The sequence below is a fragment of the Abramis brama genome (genome assembly GCF_963993115.1).
Source record: "Abramis brama genome assembly, chromosome: 24".
In the NCBI taxonomy this organism is placed as follows: domain Eukaryota; kingdom Metazoa; phylum Chordata; class Actinopteri; order Cypriniformes; family Leuciscidae; genus Abramis; species Abramis brama.
In genome coordinates this window covers 26998786-27022083 of record NC_139986.1, presented here as the reverse complement: position 1 = coordinate 27022083, position 23298 = coordinate 26998786, and the positions used below count along the sequence as shown (strand labels likewise).

General features: G+C 41.1%; 1 protein-coding gene across 2 annotated transcripts in view; it reads right to left on the bottom strand.

The window, feature by feature from the left end:
• The window catches only part of LOC311075644 (uncharacterized protein), a 64172-nt gene that overhangs the window by 31351 nt on the left and 9523 nt on the right, over positions 1 to 23298 (bottom strand). The window lies entirely within an intron of this gene.

Below are 23298 nucleotides of genomic sequence, written 5' to 3'. Positions count from 1 at the left end.
CCACAGTGTCGGGACCGATTCCCCCGCCCTCCTCTAAATCCCCCAATAATTCTGCCTGATAGGCTTGTAAAATGGACATCGTATGCAGACACGCTGCAGCTTGACCAGCGGCTGCATACGACTTATTAATCAGGGTAGATGTCAACTTTACTGGCTTTGAGGGAAGTGTAGGAGCCTTCAGGGAAGATGCCGTTGCTGGAGAGAGATAGCCCGCGAGCGTCTCTTCCACCTTCGGCATCTCCCCATAACCATGCTCTTTATATTGTGAAATGGTGGAATATAGAGAGGTGTGTGGTGTGTAAACTCTGTAAGAGACTGGTCTCCCCCACGATCTCGACACCTCGGTGTGGAGATCGGGGAAAAACGGCAGGCTCCTACGCTGGGGCTGAGCACGAGATGGCAGGAAGCGTTCGTCGAGTTTGCTTTTTGAACGAACGTCCTGCCTATCCTCTGGCCACTCAATAGACAATCTGTCAACTGCTCTCGTGATCACATCGAGCAGTTCTTCAAAAGCATGAGACTGAGGTGGCGAATCCTCAGACTCAGCATCAATACTTACAACATCCAACTCCTCAGAGCTGGATAGTTGCAGTACTGGTGCCTCTATCGGGGGGGAAGTAACCGCAACGCGTGCTTCCACACCCTGATGAGAGGCACTGGATCTATCAGAAGGAGGCTGAGATAAGGCAGAGCCCATCTCAACATCCACTGATAGATCCATCTGCGAACCCCAGGTCTGAGATCGACGCCATGCCTCGGCAGCGGCGGGACCAAAGCCCTGGGGAACGTGGTCGGGATTGAACCGAGCCAAGCGGGATCGGAGCGTACGCAATGGAAGCGCACAGCAATGCTCACAGTCACCACCCTCGAGTGCTGACTGGGCATGCTCCTCTCCCAAACAAACAACACAAAGAGTGTGTGTGTCACCTCCCGTTAAATAACGCGGGCAGGGATGGACACACACTCTAAACTGCTGCTTGCTCGCCATACTGAATATAATATATATATATACAGACAACACCAAATAAGACAGACAGATTTCAACACAGAGCGCTACTGAAGACTCAAAAAGCTTTCGTTTTCTGTTTCGGGCCGGCTTTTATAGCTTCCTGGTACGTGACGTCACCCGCCTCTGACGTCCCGCTACACCATTGGACTGATTTTACATGTGCTTCAAGACGTCATCACGCAAAGCGTTCCCCATAGCGTCATTCTCGACGCAACGGGAGTTCCCTTGAAAGGGAACAGCCACGAACAGTAAATGAGGGAGAAAAAGTTAAAATCTGATGCTGCACAAAAACTAACAATGCATCAAAACCAATGTTGTTTCTAATCTTTGACATGTCCAAGACTGTGATAAAAGGTAAAAAAAAATCCAGTCCACAATCACATTTTATATTGAAAATGAGTCATTTTGTGTGTGTTTTTTCCCAAATCAGTGACATCATTTACGAATTTGGCAATTAAAGAGTTAAAATCCTGAATTTTTTTTTAAACATTTAGTATTTTTGAGCAGGACTGAGGTTGATTAATAGATTTATGCAAAAAAAATTGAAAAAAATATTTATCTGATGTATTTTTACAGCAGTTTAAAGTAGTGGCTGTTTTCAGCCACAAACATAACGAAAGGGTAGTAAATTTGCCCACAGTGTACTGTTGAGTTTTTGAAAAATTTCAAAGCATTTTCCCAAAATATGTGTCAAAATAAGATTTGTCACCAAAAATCATTCCATTTGCTGAAACACAGAGAAAGTTATGGCCAAATTTAGACTAAAAAATACCCCATAGTGGATGAAAACATCCCCAACAGCACATAAGGGCTAGTTATAGACTTTAGAGAAACAAGTCCACAGCCATCTTTAGAGTTTTGTCTTTGAATGTCCGTTTTTGCGGGAGCTCTGTACATTTATATGGCATCGCTGTCTAAAGCCTGGTTCACACGGGACGATTTTAAAATTGTCGGCCGATTTTCCAAACCTGAGAGACCCCCCCACACACGGCGATAAAAAATCACAGGTCTAACAGTTTTGGTCGTACAGTGTGTGGTGCGCAGCCACACGGCAAAATCAACACATCACACACGAACCGATTTGACTCCCGAGCATTCCCATGTCAGACGGGAAATCTCGCAAAATCCCTCGAGATCAAACGTAATTTAATACTGTGCTTACGAGGATACTTGACAAAGTGAACATTTTGGCATACTTTTGTGTGTTTTTGTCCGTTCAAGCGTGAAAGAGAACTCAATGCGGCAGCGCGCCGCCAGTACAGATTTAAGTTCTTTTTTGCGTTTTATCGCGCTTGAATTGTTTCTTAGCACTTGAATGAATGATAGCGTGATAAAATACTATAGTATAGAGCAGCCAATGGATGAAAGAAAAATCTACACGCCACAGTCCACAGGCTGCGTGCTCGTTTGTCCCCGGGGGACACCACACACGTGGAGAAATCAGGCCAAAACAATCCAACATGTTGGATGTCCCAGATTTGAGATCGGAGCGGTCCCGAAGTCCTTCCGAGCAGACGAGAGCAGTCTTAACACACCACACACGGCAGGAACATCTGATCAGATTATTTTACGATATCGGAGCATCCTTAAGACTGTCGGAAGGGATGAATCGGGACTAAAATCAGCCTAATTATCCTGCCGTGTGAACCAGGCTTAAAGGAGAACTCCGGTCAATTTTAACATTGAGCTCATTTTTTTGTACATTTGGAGTGCTGTCAGTACAGAGAACAACGGCAAAAATCGGTGTTGCCTACACCGTGTTATCCTCTTTTTAAAATTTGCACCCTGTTGACTTCAATGGGGCAAGTTTTAAACCTGCTTTTAGCCTCTTAACATCCTTGATGTGTCATTACAAGTGCCCAGCCAATGTGAGTGATTCCTTCAGAGTGAACACGGTCAATCTGACTGCAGTAGATGTGAAAGATATGAATAAAAATGAAGTTAATTCGGCCAGCGCTCATACCTGTATTTATTTCCTGTTTTCGGTCGAAGTCCACAGTAGTCGATTGTAGAGTTCTCCACTGTTGCTTAGCTACCTATGATCACGCGCGTGAACTCGACAATCGACTACTAAACATTACAAACACTGTAATGTTTGAAGCAGATATCATAACAACATGTCAATGAGCGGTTCATTCATAAATGCGTAAGATTTTACCTTCATGCTGTGGAAATACAAACCAGAAGACATTTATTTTTAGACAGGAATGAAAACGAGGCTGTGAGGGATTTAAGTACAGTGAGTTTAATGGATCGCACTGTTGTTTAACATACCGATTGTTCAGATGAGGAAACTTCTTTTCGAAAAAAGGCAGTAGATAAAAAACTCCTTCATATGACCTTTATAATGAGTGCCATCCAAAATCACATACTTCCCTATCTACTAAATAGTAGGCAAAAAACAGCATGTGACAAAAGAAGTACTAAAGAGTAAAAGAGTATAGCAAAAAGTACCCAGATGACCTACTACTTCATCACATGATAATGACAACATAGCGAATACTATATAGAATGTACTTTTTTAGCAGTCGTGAAGTAATTACTTGTTCAAAATAAGCACCTACTCAAGAGATTTCAGACACAGACCAAGTCAATCCCTCGTTTATAACTACCGTCTATACAGCCTCGTTTTCAAAATTCAAAATGGCGTCTAACCTGACTAAGGTCTTTTAATTTAGGGTCGTACCTTTAACTCTGTTGGAAAGAATAAGATTCGCTTCAACACATTTGCTACAAAAAGAAACAAAATAACATTTATTGAACATGCATGATGCATCCAACCTAAACTCATTACACTTCGGGGATATTTGAGCCGAGCCGGACTGTGACGTCCAGCGACTAACAAGGGCTCTCAAACCGCGGTGTTGGATTACATTTTTATTAAATGTTTAATTTAGTTAGTATATAAACTGAGAAAGTGATTACTGAGTTTACAGCAAGATATTCCTGCCCGACCTGGTTTTCCTTTGTTCTCTAAATGAGTCAATTCCTGAGACTCTCACCCTCACCCTTTGTCCTTATGCATTTCCTGCCCAGTAAGCTCAATGTACAGCTGTGCTTTTGTCTCTGTGATCATGTGAAGATATGGGTGATACCGTCAGGCTGATTGGATCATTTGAGTGGTTATGCTGATTGGATTGAGACTGCCGGTCTGGGGGGGGGTTCCTTAACCTGTATACTCATTTACATGCTTTGTTCAGAGTCTCCACCTCTATGTAATCCCTCCCCCTTGGAATGTATATAACTACAATGCATACTGTATTAGAGTTAGATCATGTTGGACGTTTCTACAGCCGCGTACGGCGGAGTTCTCAATAAAGAATAACTTCCGTTGAACGCGATCCCGACTGTCTCACTGGTCTCTGCTTCGAACAAAGAAAACTTTACAACAGATGCTGCCGGGACCCGGATGGAGAAGGAAACTCAAAGAATTTTAAGCTCAATGAACTGAATCTTGAAACTTCAAGCTCAACAAAAGATTTGACAAAGATTGCCAGACTGAATCTTTCCAGCTTCCTCCAGATTGAAAACTTCAAGCTCAAAGATCTCAACAAAGCTGACTGAGTTCCAGACTGAATCTTGAAACTTCAAGCTCAAAGATCTCAACAAAGCTGACTGAGTTCCAGACGAAATTTTTCTGTACAACCAACGATTCGGTGAGTTTACACTCCATTCAAAGAACCAATGCAGACCAGTACAAATGTTTTCCTCTGCGCCGTTCAGAGAAGTAGTTAACAAACAGCTGTAGAGTTTGGTTAACTAAAGATAAGCCTCTAAAAAGTTTTCTTTTAGAGATGAAATTGATCCTCTGTTGTTGACAGGGAAGATTAACAGTTACATGTTAATATTATGTGTATGCTCTTGCTAGAGAAGACCTATCTGTAAGCTAGAGAAAGTTAGCATCAAGTGCTAATAGTTGGTATCCTTTGCTTTAGGCAGAGAAGAATTAGCTTTACGTGCTAGTTATTTCTGTTGATTCTCTGTTCTTGTCGGCAGGGAAGTTAAGTGTGGTAATTTGGAAAGTTAACAATAGTTAAGCTGTGTTAACAAGTGTACCCTCTATTGTAGACAGTAGAGAGAAGTTTTAATGTTTTTGATTGTGTGGTAACAAAGAAATTCACAAAAATGTTTAGGAAAAGTACTAGACAGATTACACCTTTTTGGACAGATAGTGAATTCAAGTCTTTGTTATCAGAGCACATGGACTCAATCGTGACTGAGGAAGTCAGATTGAATTTAACAAAGAAATTTTGCATTAATCCAGGCAACGTTTGGTCAATCGAAGATTGTAAGAAGGTACTAGGAGAAAGTATTCGCAAGAACAGTGTCAAAGGCATTATCTTCTGTCACAGAGAATTTAGCTTATCCATTGTACAAGAACAAGCTCGTTGTATAGATAATTTGAAAGAACAGAACAAAAAATTGCTTACTCAAGTGTCCTGTTTCACGAAAACGGTGGGCCTCAAGGCCTCAACCAAAGGTGACTCAGAAAACCAACAGTCAGATGAAAGCTATCCTGATTTACAGTCTTTTGATAGTATAGAGGACAATGTCAATGCAGATGTAAATGCAGTTGAAGTGTGCGTAGCTAGACAAAAGCCTCAGGGAAAAGGTGTTGATACAGTTTCATTTGCAACCCCCATATTGCAGCCACAAGCAGTCAAAACATCTTTATGTCCTAAAGATATTGAGAGAATTGCTGAAAGTTTGCCATCAGTGCAAAGAAATTTTTCTGAGTTTAGGAGAGAGTTGTCCAAAAAGATGCGGCTCTACGATATGTCTCTAGCTGAAGTCACTCAGCTAATATCACAGATCTTGACTGAGTCAGAATTCAATGATTTTGAAAGTGCTGTAAACAATTCCGAGTTTCAAAATGCCAGAAAAGATGAATTGAGAGATGGAGTTTTGAGAGTGTTAACGAACATTGTTGGACCGAACGTGGACTGGTCAAAGATTACTAGCTGTGTACAAGAGAAAGAAGAAACTGTGAGTGAATATACTGAGAGGTTCTGTCAGGTAGCGGTAACGTACAGTGGAATAGTGGATGATTCCGAAAGTGTGTTAGCTGACAAAGGAGCTCTAATCCGAATTTGGGCAGATGGTCTTGTAGCTGAGTACAGAACAGCCTTGCCATTCCTAGATATTACGTGGGCTAAAAGAACTCTCAGAAGTAACCTAGAAAGTTTAGCTATTTGGGAAAGAAATTCTGATGTCAAAGAGAGAGTAAGAATTGCAGCAGCATCCATTAAGGTCAACTCAGAGAAGCCAAAGAAACGCAAAAGTCCTAGAGAAGCCAGTTGTTCTTACTGTGGCAAGCATGGACATTTTGGAAATGAGTGTAGGAAAAGCAAAAAGAACTTTAAAGATGTAAATAAAGTTACTCAGCTTCTGCTTAGCCTGCTTGATACTCTGAAGCAGCCTCTCCCCTCCTCGTTAAACTCGTGGGGCAACTTGATAAGATGTTAACCATTTAGGCTGTGATTGCTTAATCTCCCCAGTAACTTACAACAAAGATGACCGATTTATTGACTGTCACAGCCTTTGTTTGGGGGACATTCAGAAAACTCACAGCCTTAAAATATTATACCACAGAAATATTCCAGTCAGACCTCCATGCTCTATATGATGTCTATTAAGACTGATGTTTCACTGGAGAATGAAAATGTGCCAATTTTCTCACACACTGTACAGTGTGTACACAACACAGGGACAGAATAGGACACGGTTCAGTGAGGGCCCTGGAAAGAACTGACGCAACAGGCGTCGGGGGCCAATCCAGGGTGAAGACAACCTCATAGGCCTTTCCCCATTTAGTCCATCCTTACCTCACTGGTCCATAGGTGTCAAATAAATTAAGAAATAGGGAAAGAATGAAATAACAACAGCAGACTCTGAAAACGCTACAACCCTAGTGTTTAAACAAATACTGCTACAACCCTAGTGTTTGGACAAATACTGCTCTCTGTTTTTCTGTTTTCTGTCTTACAGTGTGCAGATAAAACTTGATGTCTTTTTCGAGATCCATATGCAACGACCGTCTCATCTGCGTATGAAGCCCCAACCTCAAGAACACAACCAGACCCACTGCTGAACGAACTATCACAAGAGAAAATGAAAAATACACAACGCAGAAAATTCACCATGCAATTACAGAAAATCAACACAGAACATGTGCGACTTATGGAAGAATGAAGTCCATGCATGAATACTGCTGGTCTGCCGTTTCTTTGTTTTATTGTGTTACAGGTATGTGTGTATGCCATGATGTCTTCACAAGCAGCATCCTGGTATAAAACATCACCTCAGATTTCCATGAACAAGCCTCATGAGGGACGAGTCATCAGAGCGACTCTACGTGACAAATGGACTCTACAGGAAACAGACTTCACAGCTATTCAGGCGCCATGGACTTTCAAGACTTCCACTCTTATGCTACATGGTTTTCTGTGTAATCATGTAGTTTATATGACATTTTACACCCTGCGTCGCAGGTGTCAACAGTTATGGTTTTGAGAAGAACTATGACACTCATGTAAATCAAGGACACAACACAGAATAAGTTATACGTGCCTGTAACTTACACAAGTTACAAGAATTAACTTTTAAGTGTATAAATTTGTATTTTTGTGAGAGTTATTAGAACTCTCAAAGGGGGAAGTGTTGGATTACATTTTTATTAAATGTTTAATTTAGTTAGTATATAAACTGAGAAAGTGATTACTGAGTTTACAGCAAGATATTCCTGCCCGACCTGGTTTTCCTTTGTTCTCTAAATGAGTCAATTCCTGATACTCTCACTCTCACTGATACTCTCACTCTCACTCTCACCCTCACCCTTTGTCCTTATGCATTTCCTGCCCAGTAAGCTCAATGTACAGCTGTGCTTTTGTCTCTGTGATCATGTGAAGATATGGGTGATACCGTCAGGCTGATTGGATCATTTGAGTGGTTATGCTGATTGGATTGAGACTGCCGGTCTGGGGGGGGTTCCTTAACCTGTATACTCATTTACATGCTTTGTTCAGAGTCTCCACCTCTATGTAATCCCTCCCCCTTGGAATGTATATAACTACAATGCATACTGTATTAGAGTTAGATCATGTTGGACGTTTCTACAGCCGCGTACGGCGGAGTTCTCAATAAAGAATAACTTCCGTTGAACGCGATCCCGACTGTCTCACTGGTCTCTGCTTCGAACAAAGAAAACTTTACAACAGCGGAAATACTGATGCTAAACAGGAAGTGTGTGTTCGTGCCAGGAAACAGAAAACTCCCCAAAGGTCCAAAGGGAAAGACAAAATCAATAGTGTGAAATAATCACTTACCTCTCGCTCTAACGCACAGACACACATAGTGAGATTAAACGTATAATAATACACCATAACGATGATGATGTCACCTGCACGCCACAGATTCTCCGTTTTCGTTGATTGGCAGATGAATGAATGTCTAAATATATGTTGTGGATTAAACACTCATTACAAAAACGTTATAACTGGCATCCTGCTAGAACCCAAAGCTCGAGAAGCGTCTTCTAAAATAAATTAAAGCAGCGCTATGCAGTTTTGACAATTTCTTCGCTGTTTTCTCGCGGGTTTCTCACGAGTTTCTCTATAGAGCTCCCCCTACAGCTTCGGAATAGATATTTGACAACACTGTCGTCAAAACTCATTGGGGACTCTCCCCCTCCCATCTTCTCCCGCTGGTCATGTGCATTTGTTTTCAAAGAAGCCGGCGAACACACAGAGCCATGTCCACTGAGGTGTGTATGATACACAGAAGGCTATAAATGTTTAGATAGTGTATGTGTGCCGTAAAGCAATTCGTTACATCGCGAGACCTGATATCACGCGATACTTCCTGATGCCCGCCGGCCCAAAGTTGCAAGTGTGGTTTTTCCACTCACATGCGCTCGGGGGGTGCGAGAAGACCTGAAAAAAGTCATATAACCATTCCAATGACTCCAAAGCTGTTCAGTTAAGGTAAAAAAAAAAACTGCATAGTTCACCTTTAAATTAAATTGAATAAACCAAAATGTATTGTGTTTTGGTTGAACCAAAATGAATTCTCGATCATTCTCTTTGTTTTTGGTGATTCTCTCTGTCTGAGTCTTGGATTTCTGGTTCCATGATAACACATGATAACATGTGCTTTGACTCTGTCTGATATATGGACTATGACTGGATTATACTTGTAAATAAACTGCATTTGGATCCTCACTCTCTGAATGCTGTGTTTCCACCGTCAAATCATTACAACAGAAACTCACTGACTTCCCCTGCTTTATGAAGCTCATCATCACTGAATTACTGAATTTATTAAAGTGAACATGTTTATATCATGTGTGACTCTCAATCAAACTCAGTTATTCAGTGACTGACAGAGACTCGTGTGTGTGACGATCCTCATGTCTGTTCATAAACTGCAGGAACACACATGGATTTGGTGTAAAATTTGGGAAGATATTAGGAATAGGAAAAATATTCTCACAGCAGATATTCAGATTGATATACTGAAGTTGGTCTTGTAGATGTATTCAGAACTGAATTGAATTATATCATTTTTAACATTTTGGCTATTGTAGAAGATCAAATATTATGAAAAACATTCATTTTACCCTGTTCTCACTTCAGTGATTGTGTTTTGTGTCTGTTAATGAGTGACTGTCTTCAGGTAAATGATGTGGAGTGTGTTTGCATATTGATCAGATCTTCAGTGTGTGAGAGTGTTTATAGTGCTGTGAGTTTAACACTTCATCACTGACACACACAACAATCTTCATCAACATGACCTTCATCATCATCTTCATCTGGACACTGTTATACTGCTTTATACTACAAGGTGAACAGTTTATATTCTAAATAAATCATTTAAATATCATTTTTACACAGCTTAACAATATGTCAAATAATATATACTTTAAACTGAGAAATTATTTGTTTTTCAGGCTGTAGATCTCAGATCACAGTGACTCAGACTCCTGTGAAACCTGCCAAACCAGGAGAAACTGTAGAGATGAGCTGTAAACTCAGTAGTAATGTAGGAACCTGCAACTCGGCACCCTGTATGTTCTGGTACTTACAGAAACCTGGAGAAGCTCCTAAACTCCTGATTTATGCAGCAAATGTCCGTCAGTCAGGAACTCCGTCTAGATTCAGTGGCAGTGGATCTAACAGTGATTTCACTCTGACCATCAGTGGAGTCCAGACTGAAGATGCTGGACATTATTACTGTAAGAGTGTACACAGTGGTCCAGTGTTCACACAGTGATAAAGAGTCGTACAAAAACCTCCGTCAGTCAGAGTCACAGTGACTGAACTGAAACTGCAGCTGCTCACACTCTCTCTCACACACACACACACACACACACTTACAAATAAGTCAGATAGAATAAATGCGTATTTGGCGTGCTGTCCGAGGAGAGGGCTCCGGGCTCGGTATTCGGCCCAAACCCAGAGTACTCTCCCCATATTCCTGGCTGTGAAAGAACAAGCCAACAGTGAGGAGTCGGGGTGGTGGAGGGATGCTGAAAACTGTCAAGGAATGTTAGATGAGTTGACAGAATGAATATATTTGCTTCCTCTCATTCTGATAGGGTAGACATGGTAATTGTTTGATGACGAGTTGATTGATTGATTATTTTAACGTGCTCCTTTGTTTATAAAACATAATTTCACGAGTTCACACTTACAAATAAGTCAGATATAATAAATGTGTATTAGGCGTGCTGTCCGAGGAGAGGGCTCCGGGGTCGGTATTCGGCCCGAACCCAGAGTACTCCCCCCAAAAGCTGCAAATAAATGCAGGACAGCCGCCATGATGATGTTGATGACCCCCCCAAAAACTTGCAGAGTGCAAAGCTTAAGGTATCAAAAGTGGAAAGGGGTAAGTTGCTGGAAGGCTTCTTGTGATATCGGATGGGAGTTGATTTTCATGACGTCAGATGGGTGTGCCTCTAAGGTGGTAGGCTGGGTATGGTCATATGTGATGTACTTCTGCGGAAGCGGAGGAGAATGGTATAACCGCTGCAGTGGAAGCAAGTTTGATGGAGAACTAGCTCTAGAGATGAGTAACGGAGCTCCTGTGGGAGCAGAGTAGATGACACTGCTGCGGCAGTGGACAAGTTTGGACGGAGTAACGGAGCTCCTGTGGGAGCGGAGTAGATGACACTGCTGCGGCAGTGGACAAGTTTGGACGGAGTAACTGAGCTCCTGTGGGAACGGAGTAGATGACACTGCTGCGGCAGTGGACAAGTTTGGACGGAGTAACTGAGCTCCTGTGGGAACGGAGTAGATGACACTGCTGCGGCAGTGGACAAGTTTGGACGGAGTAACGGAGCTCCTGTGGGAGCGGAGTAGATGACACTGCTGCGGCAGTGGACAAGTTTGGACGGAGTAACTGAGCTCCTGTGGGAGCGGAGTAGATGACACTGCTGCGGCAGTGGACAAGTTTGGACGGAGTAACTGAGCTCCTGTGGGAGCGGAGTAGATGACACTGCTGCGGCAGTGGACAAGTTTGGACGGAGTAACGGAGCTCCTGTGGGAGCGGAGTAGATGACACTGCTGCGGCAGTGGACAAGTTTGGACGGAGTAACGGAGCTCCTGTGGGAGCGGAGTAGATGACACTGCTGCGGCAGTGGACAAGTTTGGACGGAGTAACGGAGCTCCTGTGGGAGCGGAGTAGATGACACTGCTGCGGCAGTGGACAAGTTTGGACGGAGTAACGGAGCTCCTGTGGGAGCGGAGTAGATGACACTGCTGCGGCAGTGGACAAGTTTGGATGGAGTAACTGAGCTCCTGTGGGAGCGGAGTAGATGACACTGCTGCGGCAGTGGACAAGTTTGGACGGAGTAACGGAGCTCCTGTGGGAGCGGAGTAGATGACACTGCTGCGGCAGTGGACAAGTTTGGACGGAGTAACGGAGCTCCTGTGGGAGCGGAGTAGATGACACTGCTGCGGCAGTGGACAAGTTTGGACGGAGTAACGGAGCTCCTGTGGGAGCGGAGTAGATGACACTGCTGCGGCAGTGGACAAGTTTGGACGGAGTAACGGAGCTCCTGTGGGAGCGGAGTAGATGACACTGCTGCGGCAGTGGACAAGTTTGGACGGAGTAACGGAGCTCCTGTGGGAGCGGAGTAGATGACACTGCTGTGGCAGTGGACAAGTTTGGATGGAGTAACGGAGCTCATGCGGAAATGGAGGATTAGTCGAGCCACGAACGTGAGCTGGTCGATAGGAATTACGTTTGTGATATCTAACGTAGCACGCCGTTCGTGGCTCGATTAGTCCGTGGCTCTGTTTTCCAAGATGACGCCTGCCTGTATACACGTAATGTACTATCTTTATAAAGTATCTTCTTATTAAACTGTCTGTACACTTACAAAGTTCTCAATGCTTCGGTTTGCATGTAGGGACCCTCATTATGCTACCGTGTTAGTGTGAGGCTATTTTGAGCCTTGTTAGTGGTATTAACTAGTGATTTACTTTTACTTAAAATATGCCCCATATACTAGTGTTATGAGCTAATCTGTTTTTAGAGATAAAACTCTTTATTTTCGATTATCATGAAAACGCATCCCAGGGAACGATCGACTCGGTAACCATGTGTTAATTACCCCTAGGTTCATTTTTCACTGGAATTGTCCTTTAAATCTGTGCTTGATCAGTTTAATCAGTTATTTAGTCCCCATAGATCTGAACACACTTAATTAACGTAAGATTATATCTAACCAGAGGCCACAGTCATTACCATAGAACTAAGCTGACTAACTTAACTACTTCTAATGGTAACTTTGTATAATTATGCCGTGGTTTCACACGTACACTTAGTTAGAATAATGCTCACCCTGTTTAGATTAGTCTATACATTGACTTTGCCGATGTGTTAGTCGGATCTCTGAAACTTCAGTCGGCGTGCTCCTCTGCTCCTCCTCGGCTGAACGCCAGTCCGTTACTAACCTGAGTGTAGAATTGTGGTGTTATGGACTTATTGTAATCTACTAGAGTTCGCTACTATTCAACTACTCTTTAGTCGACTAGAAGAGGCTTAGTCAACTAAAAAGTTTATTTGTCGGTTAGTCGCAGAAAAAAAAACTTGTGGCGAAGTCACTCAGTCTGTGAGGGACAGATTGTTACCGGCGGTTCTCTGTAGTTTGCCGGTGCGCTGTGACAAGCTTTATGTGTGCGCTTGAGCGCTGATTAGCCGATGTATTATATATAGGAAATTAAAGGCTTATTATTATGATTTAAATGGCTTATTAATATACATGTGCGATTAGTCGACTGATGAACAACTACTATGTCAATGGCTGCGTCCCAATTGACCCTTCGCAGGGAGTTTGATTGACAGGCGATCTGACCAATCATAATCCGCCATCCGCCATTTTGTCTGACAAAGCAGTCAGGAGCCTAGATATCGATATAAGGCTAGAGTCTCGAACGGCATCACCCGGCAGCCATCTTGTCACAGGGAAGCTTTCTGGCGAGCTCTGTGGTATCTGAAGTAAAGTGAGTGATCAGCACGAACACAAATCCTCTTATCTCGCTGAAATCTTGACGGATTTACAAACGGTTTGATTTCTTACAAACGTTATTAACGTGGCTATAATTCTGGATGCTTGAACATGTTTAAATATATAATATTATATTTATTGATAAGTATGCAGTGTCATAACTACATCTCTGACGTTTATAACAAACCAAACCGTTTGAAAATCGGTAGAAAATTGAGCAAGTTATGGTTATTTAAAAGTACATGCACCATTAAAACACAATGTTACAAGTGAGCGAGCTCCTTGTGGCAAGATGGCCGCCGTGTGCGGACGTCGACCTCCATTGGCCAGCAGCGCGGACGAGACATCTAGCCTTTATTATATGATATCTATGGTCAGGAGAATTAGTAGATTAATGTTGGAGGATTTAAACTTGAGAAACGAAGTGTACTGACGTCTTTCCACCATTAAAAAAACATTCCTTCTTATGTTCATTCATCTTTATTTGATGCTATAAATGAACTAGAAGGAAGAGATGATCGGTTCACGAGCAGCTTTAACTGAGACCAGAGAATGTCTAATAGGAAGAGAATTGGCACTCTCTGGTTACTTCCGGTTTCTGGACTGGCTGAAACTGGCTGTTACTGACACGTCTCTGTCCATGCGGGGGCGCTCGCAGGCGAGTGCAGCATGAATTGGAGTCAATTGGGTTTCACCCCTAGAATCCACTTTTCTCAGGATGTAATTTTTTGTCAAGTAATTTGAAAGTTGCATTCAAAAGGGGGGGCTGAGATAATACACTCAGCTGAAAATTGCATTTTTAAGTTCACTTATCTGTTCAAAACATCCGTTCAAAAAATGTGATGACGTCACATATTTTCATACTGCCAGAGGTGCTGCTTTACGGAAATTTCTGAGTCACTTCGGCACTTCCGGCACTTCCGCTTCATGGCTTCCTTTCTCGTGGCATCGGCAACAATAACACCAGCTGCTATTTGAGGTAAGGCTCTTTCGGTTAATACACGAGTTACAAAGAGTTCTAGTTAGCTAATGTAAAAAGGAAAATGCACAAATATTTGCCATCAAACGGGGTCTCTGGTCGTAATCAGTTGCAAGTCCGTCACTGACCAATCAGCATTCATTAGCAGAATGCTAGCATGTTCCGGCCAACAATGGCCCAACCTGTAAGAAATCGAAAGGACATAAGTGCTCATTCATTCGACTTTTGGTCTATAATCTATATTGAACTTGCGGAATCAACAATAAAATCTATGTTGATTCAACGACACGCAGGAGAAAGAGATACATTTAGCCGTCTAGCTCCATAGACTCCCATTCAGTCTGCGCTCGCTCGCGATCACCTCCAGTGGAATTCTGCAACCAAGATCGATACAATGGGGCTAATAGGAAGTGCCAAGGCTCTCCATAGACAGGCTCTGACTGAGACTCTACAGCGATCTGTCAGATTAACATTAAAGAGCCACAAAACGGTATTTATTGTTAACATTTCTTTACAAAATGACTAAATTTGAAAGGTGTTTCATATTAAAAATACCCTGGTCTGTCCTGTCTGTCAGTGTGTTGTCAGTTTCTCTGCTCCGCGATGTGTGTTTCACTGTGTGAGAACATGTGTGGCGTGAGAACGGCGTCGCTTATCGGACATAGCAACAGTAACTAAAGGGGGCGGGTCTTTGTGAACGGTCAATTCAGAGTCTGGATCCTTCAAAGGCCGTGAAGGTCGGACTGAGTGTGAAATGGGAAATGTGAGTGTTGTTTCACGGGAAATGAAGATGCATTTGAAGGAGCCTTTGAATTGAGACAGACTTCATCGAGCCGCTGTGATGCAATCGGCCCCTCGAAGGATGAAGTCTTTGAATCGGGAGAAAAAGCGCTGAAATCACACACTCTCGAGTAGATACTTATTTTGATTTTAGTAATTACTTCACGGCTGCTAAAAAAGTCAATTCTATATAGTGTGTGTGTGTGTGTGTGTGTGTGTGTGTGTGTGTGTGTGTGTGTGAGTGAGTGTGTAATCCAGACGTACTACATTCGCCATGTTGTCATTATCATGTGATCTACCAGCGTCAGTTGCATCTCTTCACTGTCATTCACAGATCCTCTCCTGTGGCCTCATGGGATAGTAAAGTGTCCATCGTATCACACTTCAGAATCTCTCCAAAAGTAGTCGGACATCCGAGTACTTTTTGCTTTTATGAGTATTGTCAATTCGGACATCCTTCTTTTGTCACATACTGTTTTTTGCCTATGTGGCGAGGTGATGGATCGGGTAAATTACGGTTACACTTATGAGGAAAAGTATAACTAAATGGAGAGCAGACTACGCCACCCCGTTTCACTAAACGGAGAAATTTATACAAGACACGCTGGTTCGTGACCACAGACGACAAGAGACGTGGATCAGAATACAAAAAAACACTTTTTTTATTTTATCAACAATAATTTAATATATAAAAACTTTGAGGTGGACAAAAGTTTTGCACTGTTAAGTGTGCACCAGGCCAGAAATAAAGAAAAAAACAAAAATAAAGAACACAAAAACACTTTTGGGCTGAGGCTTGCCAGCAGGGAGCTAGCTGGACAGTGAGTGTCCTAAGATCACACCACTCATCAAATTCCACTCCACACAACACTCACTAGGTGAAAGACACACAGGTGCCAACGGCAAAACACTCTGTGAAGGAACCACCACCAAAAGAGGACAGACAGCTAGCTTCCCTGCACGGGGCGGGCCTTCAGCTCCTAAAAGAAGCAAAAAAAAAACAATATAATATACTTTCACAGTTGGCTGCAAACGTATGAAATTATAATAAAACAAATTCAACAAAGAAATCGACACTCTGCAAATTACTGGGCACAGTAGTTAACCTGGCTGGTGGTGACCTAGAAGGTTCACAATATGGCCACGTTACAGCCGCCAAAGGCTATGAACAAGAGTGAAATGAACCACAAAAAAAATACAATTAAACATTAAATCACAAAAATCGAATCCAGGATTACAAAAACAAAAAAAAGTGTTGCTCCCTTCACAGTCTTTGAGGAACGCACAGGGCGAAGAGCTCAAGGATAACCAAACGGCTGGTGGTGATATACATTAAGTGGGGCTAGATTATGCCATCACATATAGCTACGTCATGCATGGACGGACAGCTCGGAAACTAGCCTCACACTAGTACCACCAGCGTTTACAACCATATGCAGATACAATATAAACTAACGGAAACAAATAATGAATCACGCTGGTCACAGTGATATTAAATGGCAGCAGAACAAAACAGTGCCGTCTTAGCGACATTGTCAATGGAGCATTTTGCCCCCAGTCCACAGTGATGAACCGCTCACAAGTGGTTTAAATGCACTAAAAAAAAAAAAAAACAATTAATAAATGAAATTAAAGAAACACCCACCTCAGGTTATTCAAGTGGTTAGATTTACCTACCCAATGGTCGATCGCTAGACCCACAGAAGATTCAGTTACTCACACGCAGTCTCGTTCACAATAGGCAACCCGCAAGTGTACAGAGATGTTGCATCTGCTCAAACACATTAGCCGCGCTATGATGGAAACATGGGTGTACCGGAGATCACATCAAAACAACGTTAGTCTGTCAGAATAAACATACCTCGGATAGGGACAGCCTGCACCCAAAAGCAACGTCGCATTGATTCGAACAGTAACCTGGCTAAAACATGTACACATTCACTATTAACGTGGGAATGCATTAGCAACAACATTAGCCAAACAGCTAGGTACTAGAGCTGAAGATCTTTGCCCGAACCCGACGGGACCCGACGGGTTTGGTCGGGTTCGGTCTTAATTTCTATTATTTTACACGGGCTCGGGCCGGGCTCGGGCTCGCGCTTCGGGTTGCGTGGTAAATGAGCGGTCAGGTGATGTGTTTAGATTAGCGTGAAAATGGATCTTGAGGAGGTGAAATGGAGGCTGGTCTCTGGAGGACTTGTTTTATTTCTTTGTTCCAACTTCCAAGTGGCCTCTAGCCTCCGTTAGTCATGAATAAATGATGTTAAAAAATGTATAAATCCTTTTTTTTACGAAAGACAAAGGTGCTGTGTGCGTGCGTCTCTTTTTTTTCTTTCTCTCCCTTTTCCGCCGAGTGGTGCGTGTGCCGGCTCGCGGTGTGAAGCGCGTGTCCGCGCTATTCTCCGACACTCTTATCACTGCTGATAGACGGCCTTTTGGACAGTCGGGCTGTAAACGGGTTCGGGCTTTTAAAAAGCTGTCAATCAAAATGTACTTGTCGGGCTCGGGCCAAACTCTGTCGGGCTCGGGCCTTTTCGGGCCGAACTTTTAAGGCCCGATTACAGCTCTACTAGGTACATACCTCCCACGGAACTGCGCACGCACCCACAACAACGTCCGTGACGATGACGTATACTCAGGTGACCTGAACTCCGCCTTAAGTAAGCCAGGGGTGGCTGCCGATAGGCTGTCACCCCCATCACTCAACACAAATCACAGGGCGGAATCTAGCCCGCCTTGCCACACCTACGATATAGAACATAGATATCATATATAAACGCTAGATGTCTTATGGCGCAGTCACTTCCGGCATCACCGTTCGGCCATCTTATGTCAGTGCTCTGTGCATTAAGGTGAGTGATCAGCATGCACACAAATCCTCATATCTCGCTGAAATATTGACGGATTTACAAACGGTTTGGTTTCTTACAAACGTTATTAACGTGGCTATAATTCCGAATGCTTGAACATGTATGTTATAATTTTTCATATGTATGCAGTGTATGTATGTGGTGTCATAACTACATCTCTGACGTTTATAACAAACCAAACCGTTTGAAAATCGGTAGAAAATTGGGCAAGTTATGGTTATTTAAAAGTATTTGCACCATTAAACGAGTGAGCGAGCGCACTGCCGCAAGATGGCCGCCACGTGCGGACGTCGACCTCCATTGGCCAGCAGCGCGCACGAGACATCTAGCCTTTATATATGATATCTATGATATAGAAGGGAAGATGTGATTTCGGATGCAGCCATTAACTTTATCATCCGAGTAAAAACACTGATTCATTCAGGAACTATTGTGAAAGTGACATATGAAGGCCAAGTGTGGAAACCCATACTCAGAGTTTGTCCTCTGCATTAAACCTATCTGACTCTCTCTAACTATTAGGCCACGATTGTGTTTCTCAGAGTCGCACTGGTTTGTTTTACTGTGGTTTCGTTTGGAAATATTTCAGTTAGCCGTAACTTTCAGTTAGTAAATAACTACTGGCAATATAAATGACTAAAATGTAAAGTACTCAATAATAGATCCTTGTTCATTAAACTTTTGTATCAAAGCAATAGCACACTCACATGTTGGTCTGATATTCAGAAAATATTGCTTTATATCAATAAAGGATCATATTAACATGTGAACTCGTGAAATGTTTTGTGAAGTCTCAATAAAAGCACATTAAACTTAAATCTGTGACTCCTGAAGCGTTTGCATAGAGTGTGTTTTACATGAGCGACACACGCTTCAGTGCTCTGCATGTGTTTATAACTCTGTCAAACATCAAACATGATCAACAACTGTTTTTCACTAGAACTGAACCTTCAACCTACAAAAATGACTTTCATCACCATATTGATCTGGACGCTGGCAGTGTTATGTCGAGGTTTGTGTCAGTCAAGATTACAAACGTTATTCACTCGTTATCTTTATGTGTGTTGTGAAGATATAAGGTTGTAAAAGTGTGTGTGATTTCTAATCTTTCTCTCTTGTCAGAATCTGTTGGGCAGGAGACAGTGACTCAAACTCCCTCAGAGCGGCTCTCTCAAACTGGACAATCAGTCGCTGTAACCTGTAAAACTAGCACAAATCCAGTCGACTGGTGTAGCAGCAGCAAACGGTGTCTGAGCTGGTACTTACAGAAACCTGGAGAAGCTCCTAAACTCCTGATTCATTCAGCAAGCGACCGTCAGTCAGGAACTCCATCTAGATTCAGTGGCAGTGGATCTAACAGAGATTTCACTCTGACCATCAGTGGAGTCCAGACTGAAGATGCTGGACATTATTACTGTCAGAGTTTACACTACATCAACAGTAAAAATGTGTTCACACAGTGATAAAGAGTCGTACAAAAACCTCCGTCAGTCAGAGTCACAGTGACTGAACTGAAACTGCAGCTGCTCAAACACTTTCACACACTAAGAAAAGCAATATTATCTTATAATAAGCAATAATATAAGTATATTAATATATTATAATAATATAAAAGTTTGAGCTTGGTCAGTCTATGACAGCTTTGATCATGATTTTTCATAAGTCATTTTTCTCCTGTTATTTTCAGTCATTTGTGAGGAAATTCAGTCACGTTTGATCTTCACTTAGTGGATATTTTTCAATCTTTCACCATATTTTTGTTTTTCTGCATTTATGATTTTTCCTCATTCTTCTTTCTAGACTGAATCACATCATAAAGATGTTCTGCTTGATCAGTTTAATAAGTCTATCGATTTTATTAAGTTAACAGCATCACAAAACACAAATCTCAATTTCATAGCAGATGAAAATTTATATAATTTTAATTAATATCTTTACATAGAATTTTAAAATTAAAGGCCAGATTAGCAAACAGGTGCAGTCCACTATCAAATAATAATAATTTCCCATTTATTTTATATTTATTGTGTAATTTAACAGTGCTATATATAACAGCTTTTTCAAACATTAGATCAATATCAACATTTCATACTGATGTTTTTTGTGTTCAAGTTAACACGTCCATGTACAGTGGAAATTTATTTATAGTTAATTTTTTATATTAAAGATTAAAGTTTGTTAATACGCATGTGTGAATATAGTGTGAGTTGTGATGAGGCAACATGTAACTCATAAAGATGAAATCTTATTAACAAACTGACTAATGAATCCATAAGCACAGGAGAAACTGTTCCAGTTCAGAGCGTTTCAGTTGAAGATCTCATTTGCATTGTCAGGTTTAGTGATTGTGATGGTCTCAGAATAGAGCAGCTCGTCTCCAGTGACCATGTTCAAACCCCAAGAGCTTCATTTCACATTTACTGCTGAATGCAGCTGTTCTCAACTATTACAATTAGGGGTGTAACGAGACCCTTATGTCATGATCCTGAACTCACAATACCATATTATTGCCATACTCCATCAAAATGGTAAATTTGGTTTAACATTGTGTGTGTAAATGAATAGGCTTGGACTTGGTGCTGATAACCCAATACAGGACAATAGAGACGCCAGAATAACAATATTCATGATTCTGAAGCTGAAAATACAGAATTATTTCAGACGAATATGCTTGATGTCTCTGACTAGATATATCTAAAATAATGTAGGCCACTTTTTACTGGTAACATCAGACATTTGGCATTATCAGGACCCACAAATATTCCCCCATTGCATTATTATACATTATATTCAACATTATATACAGTAGTTTAATGTAGTAGTGACACGAAAACCCTGTAAAGATTTTTAACACAGTAATTTTCATTTTGGGTGAATAATACGATACATATTGTCACTATCCACTGTAATTATTGTTCCACCCCTAATTACAATCAATCAAAAGCCGCTGAAACTTTAGTGCAGGACTTTGAAGGAACGACACACTGATCAATGATGCAGTCCAACACAAATGTGCGCTTGCGTTCAGATGAAGCTTTATTGAATGAACAGCAATGGCAGCACATTGACAGACTGCTTCAGTATTGAGCTGTAAATCACGTGACGCTCAGATACGCTGGTCTTCACTGGAGAAACATCAGCACTCGGAGCTCTTGAGGAACGAGGCCTCGTGAGCAGCTCCGGCATGTGTTCCTCTGCAGACGAAGCGCTCTGCGTCTTCCCAGCGTGCTTTGCTGAGGCTCAGGATGCTGCTGCGACTGTAGAGACCGTCCCGCTCGCTCTCTGCGCTGGTCTGAACCCCCTCGGTGACCTCTGACCCGTCCAGCGTCCAGCTCACCGTCGCCCCCTGTGGAGAGTAAGAGCTGAGCAGGCAGAGCAGAGCGGAGGAGTCTCCAGAGATCAGCAGAGAAGAGGGAGACAGCAGAGACACGGAGGGAGACACGGAGGGACCCGCTGAACACACACGCACACACACACACAGTTAGATGTCAGACATGGTCATGTTGTAGAAATCACAATCATCTTATCTTTACAGAAATTCCACAAAACTGCTTTCATTCATAAACCACAAATATCCTGAATTCAGTTTAAAAATATTCTCAGTTAAATCAATATTCATTATTACAAAAAAATGTATCATGCAATTCTAAATATAAATCAGATCTGTAAAGCAGACATGATATACAGCGAATCTCACAGTAATTTGATATTTTCAGAATAATCATTTTTCAGAATAATCATTTCTAATCATTAATTGTATTTTGAAAAATCATAATTATCAGCAAATTTCAGTTCAACTAATGAATTTTTCAAATCGTTCTATTTGTCTGATGACGACGCCTAAAAAAAATAATTATTTATTATTAATTGTAAGACTCTCACAATCATAACTATCGGCAAATTTCATTTCAAATGATGAATTTTTCAAATTAAAAAATTTAATAATTTTATCCGTATACTCGAACTTTTGAAAGGGAAACTTTTCATATAATATGAAATATGCTTTGAAATAAAAAAAAAGATAAAAGTGTTGAAATCTCATGGAGTATAAGTGGGGTTTTTTTTGTAAAATAACAGACAAATTTAAAGAAATTGTGAAACAATCAAATTCGCCATGAAATATTGCAGTTAATTTTTTTAACTCTTTTTTTATATTTTTAATCTTGTTGTCAAATGCTTGCTAAAATGACCTAAAACAAAACAAAATAAATAATTTTTAGAGAATTGAAGAATTTTCATTTCAAATGATGAATTTTTCAAATTAAAAAATATAATTATTTTATCCGTGCAATCAAACTTTTGCAAAAAGTATTAACAGTTACATTTATCAAGAATTATGGACACAATTATGTACTCTAAAAAAAACTTAATATGACAGAAAAAATAACAATATTACAAACTACATTCAATATAATATTACAATAAAATTGCAATCAACATATTAAAAAACAAAGAATGTTAGCAATTATAATATATGAAATTACTCGTGTAATTTTAAGGCAATTTTAAAACAATATGAAATATTCTTTAAAATAAAAAGATAAACGTGATGAAATCTCAGGGAATATACAGTAAGGAAAATAAGTATTTGAAATACTGTCTCTCACAGTGGACATGCACCTACGATGACAATTTCAGACCCCTCCATGATTTCCAAGTGGGAGAACTTGCAAAATAGCAGGGTGTTCAAATACTTATTTTCCTCACTGTAAGTGTTTTTTGTAAAAATAACAGACAAATTTAAAGAAATTGTGAAACAATCAAATTCGCAATGAAATATTGCAGTTATTTTTTTATTTTATTTAAACTCTTGCTGCCAAATGCTTGCTAAAATAACCTAAAAACAAAACAAATACAATAAAATAAATCATTATTAGGAATTGAAGAGACTTACTGATCGTCAGTTTAGTTCCTCCACCGAAAGTGCACCACAGTGTTTCATTCTAGTGAAAGAGTCGTACAAAAACCTCCATCACACTCAAATGAACACACACTCCAGCAGAGAAAGAGACACACACACACACACACACACACACACACACACTGATGTGAGACTCAGATCTTCTCAACATCAAACATGATTGATCAAAAAAGAGCCACAAAATCTTCATCTAAAAAATAGTCCAAAGAATTAATCTTAAAAATAAAT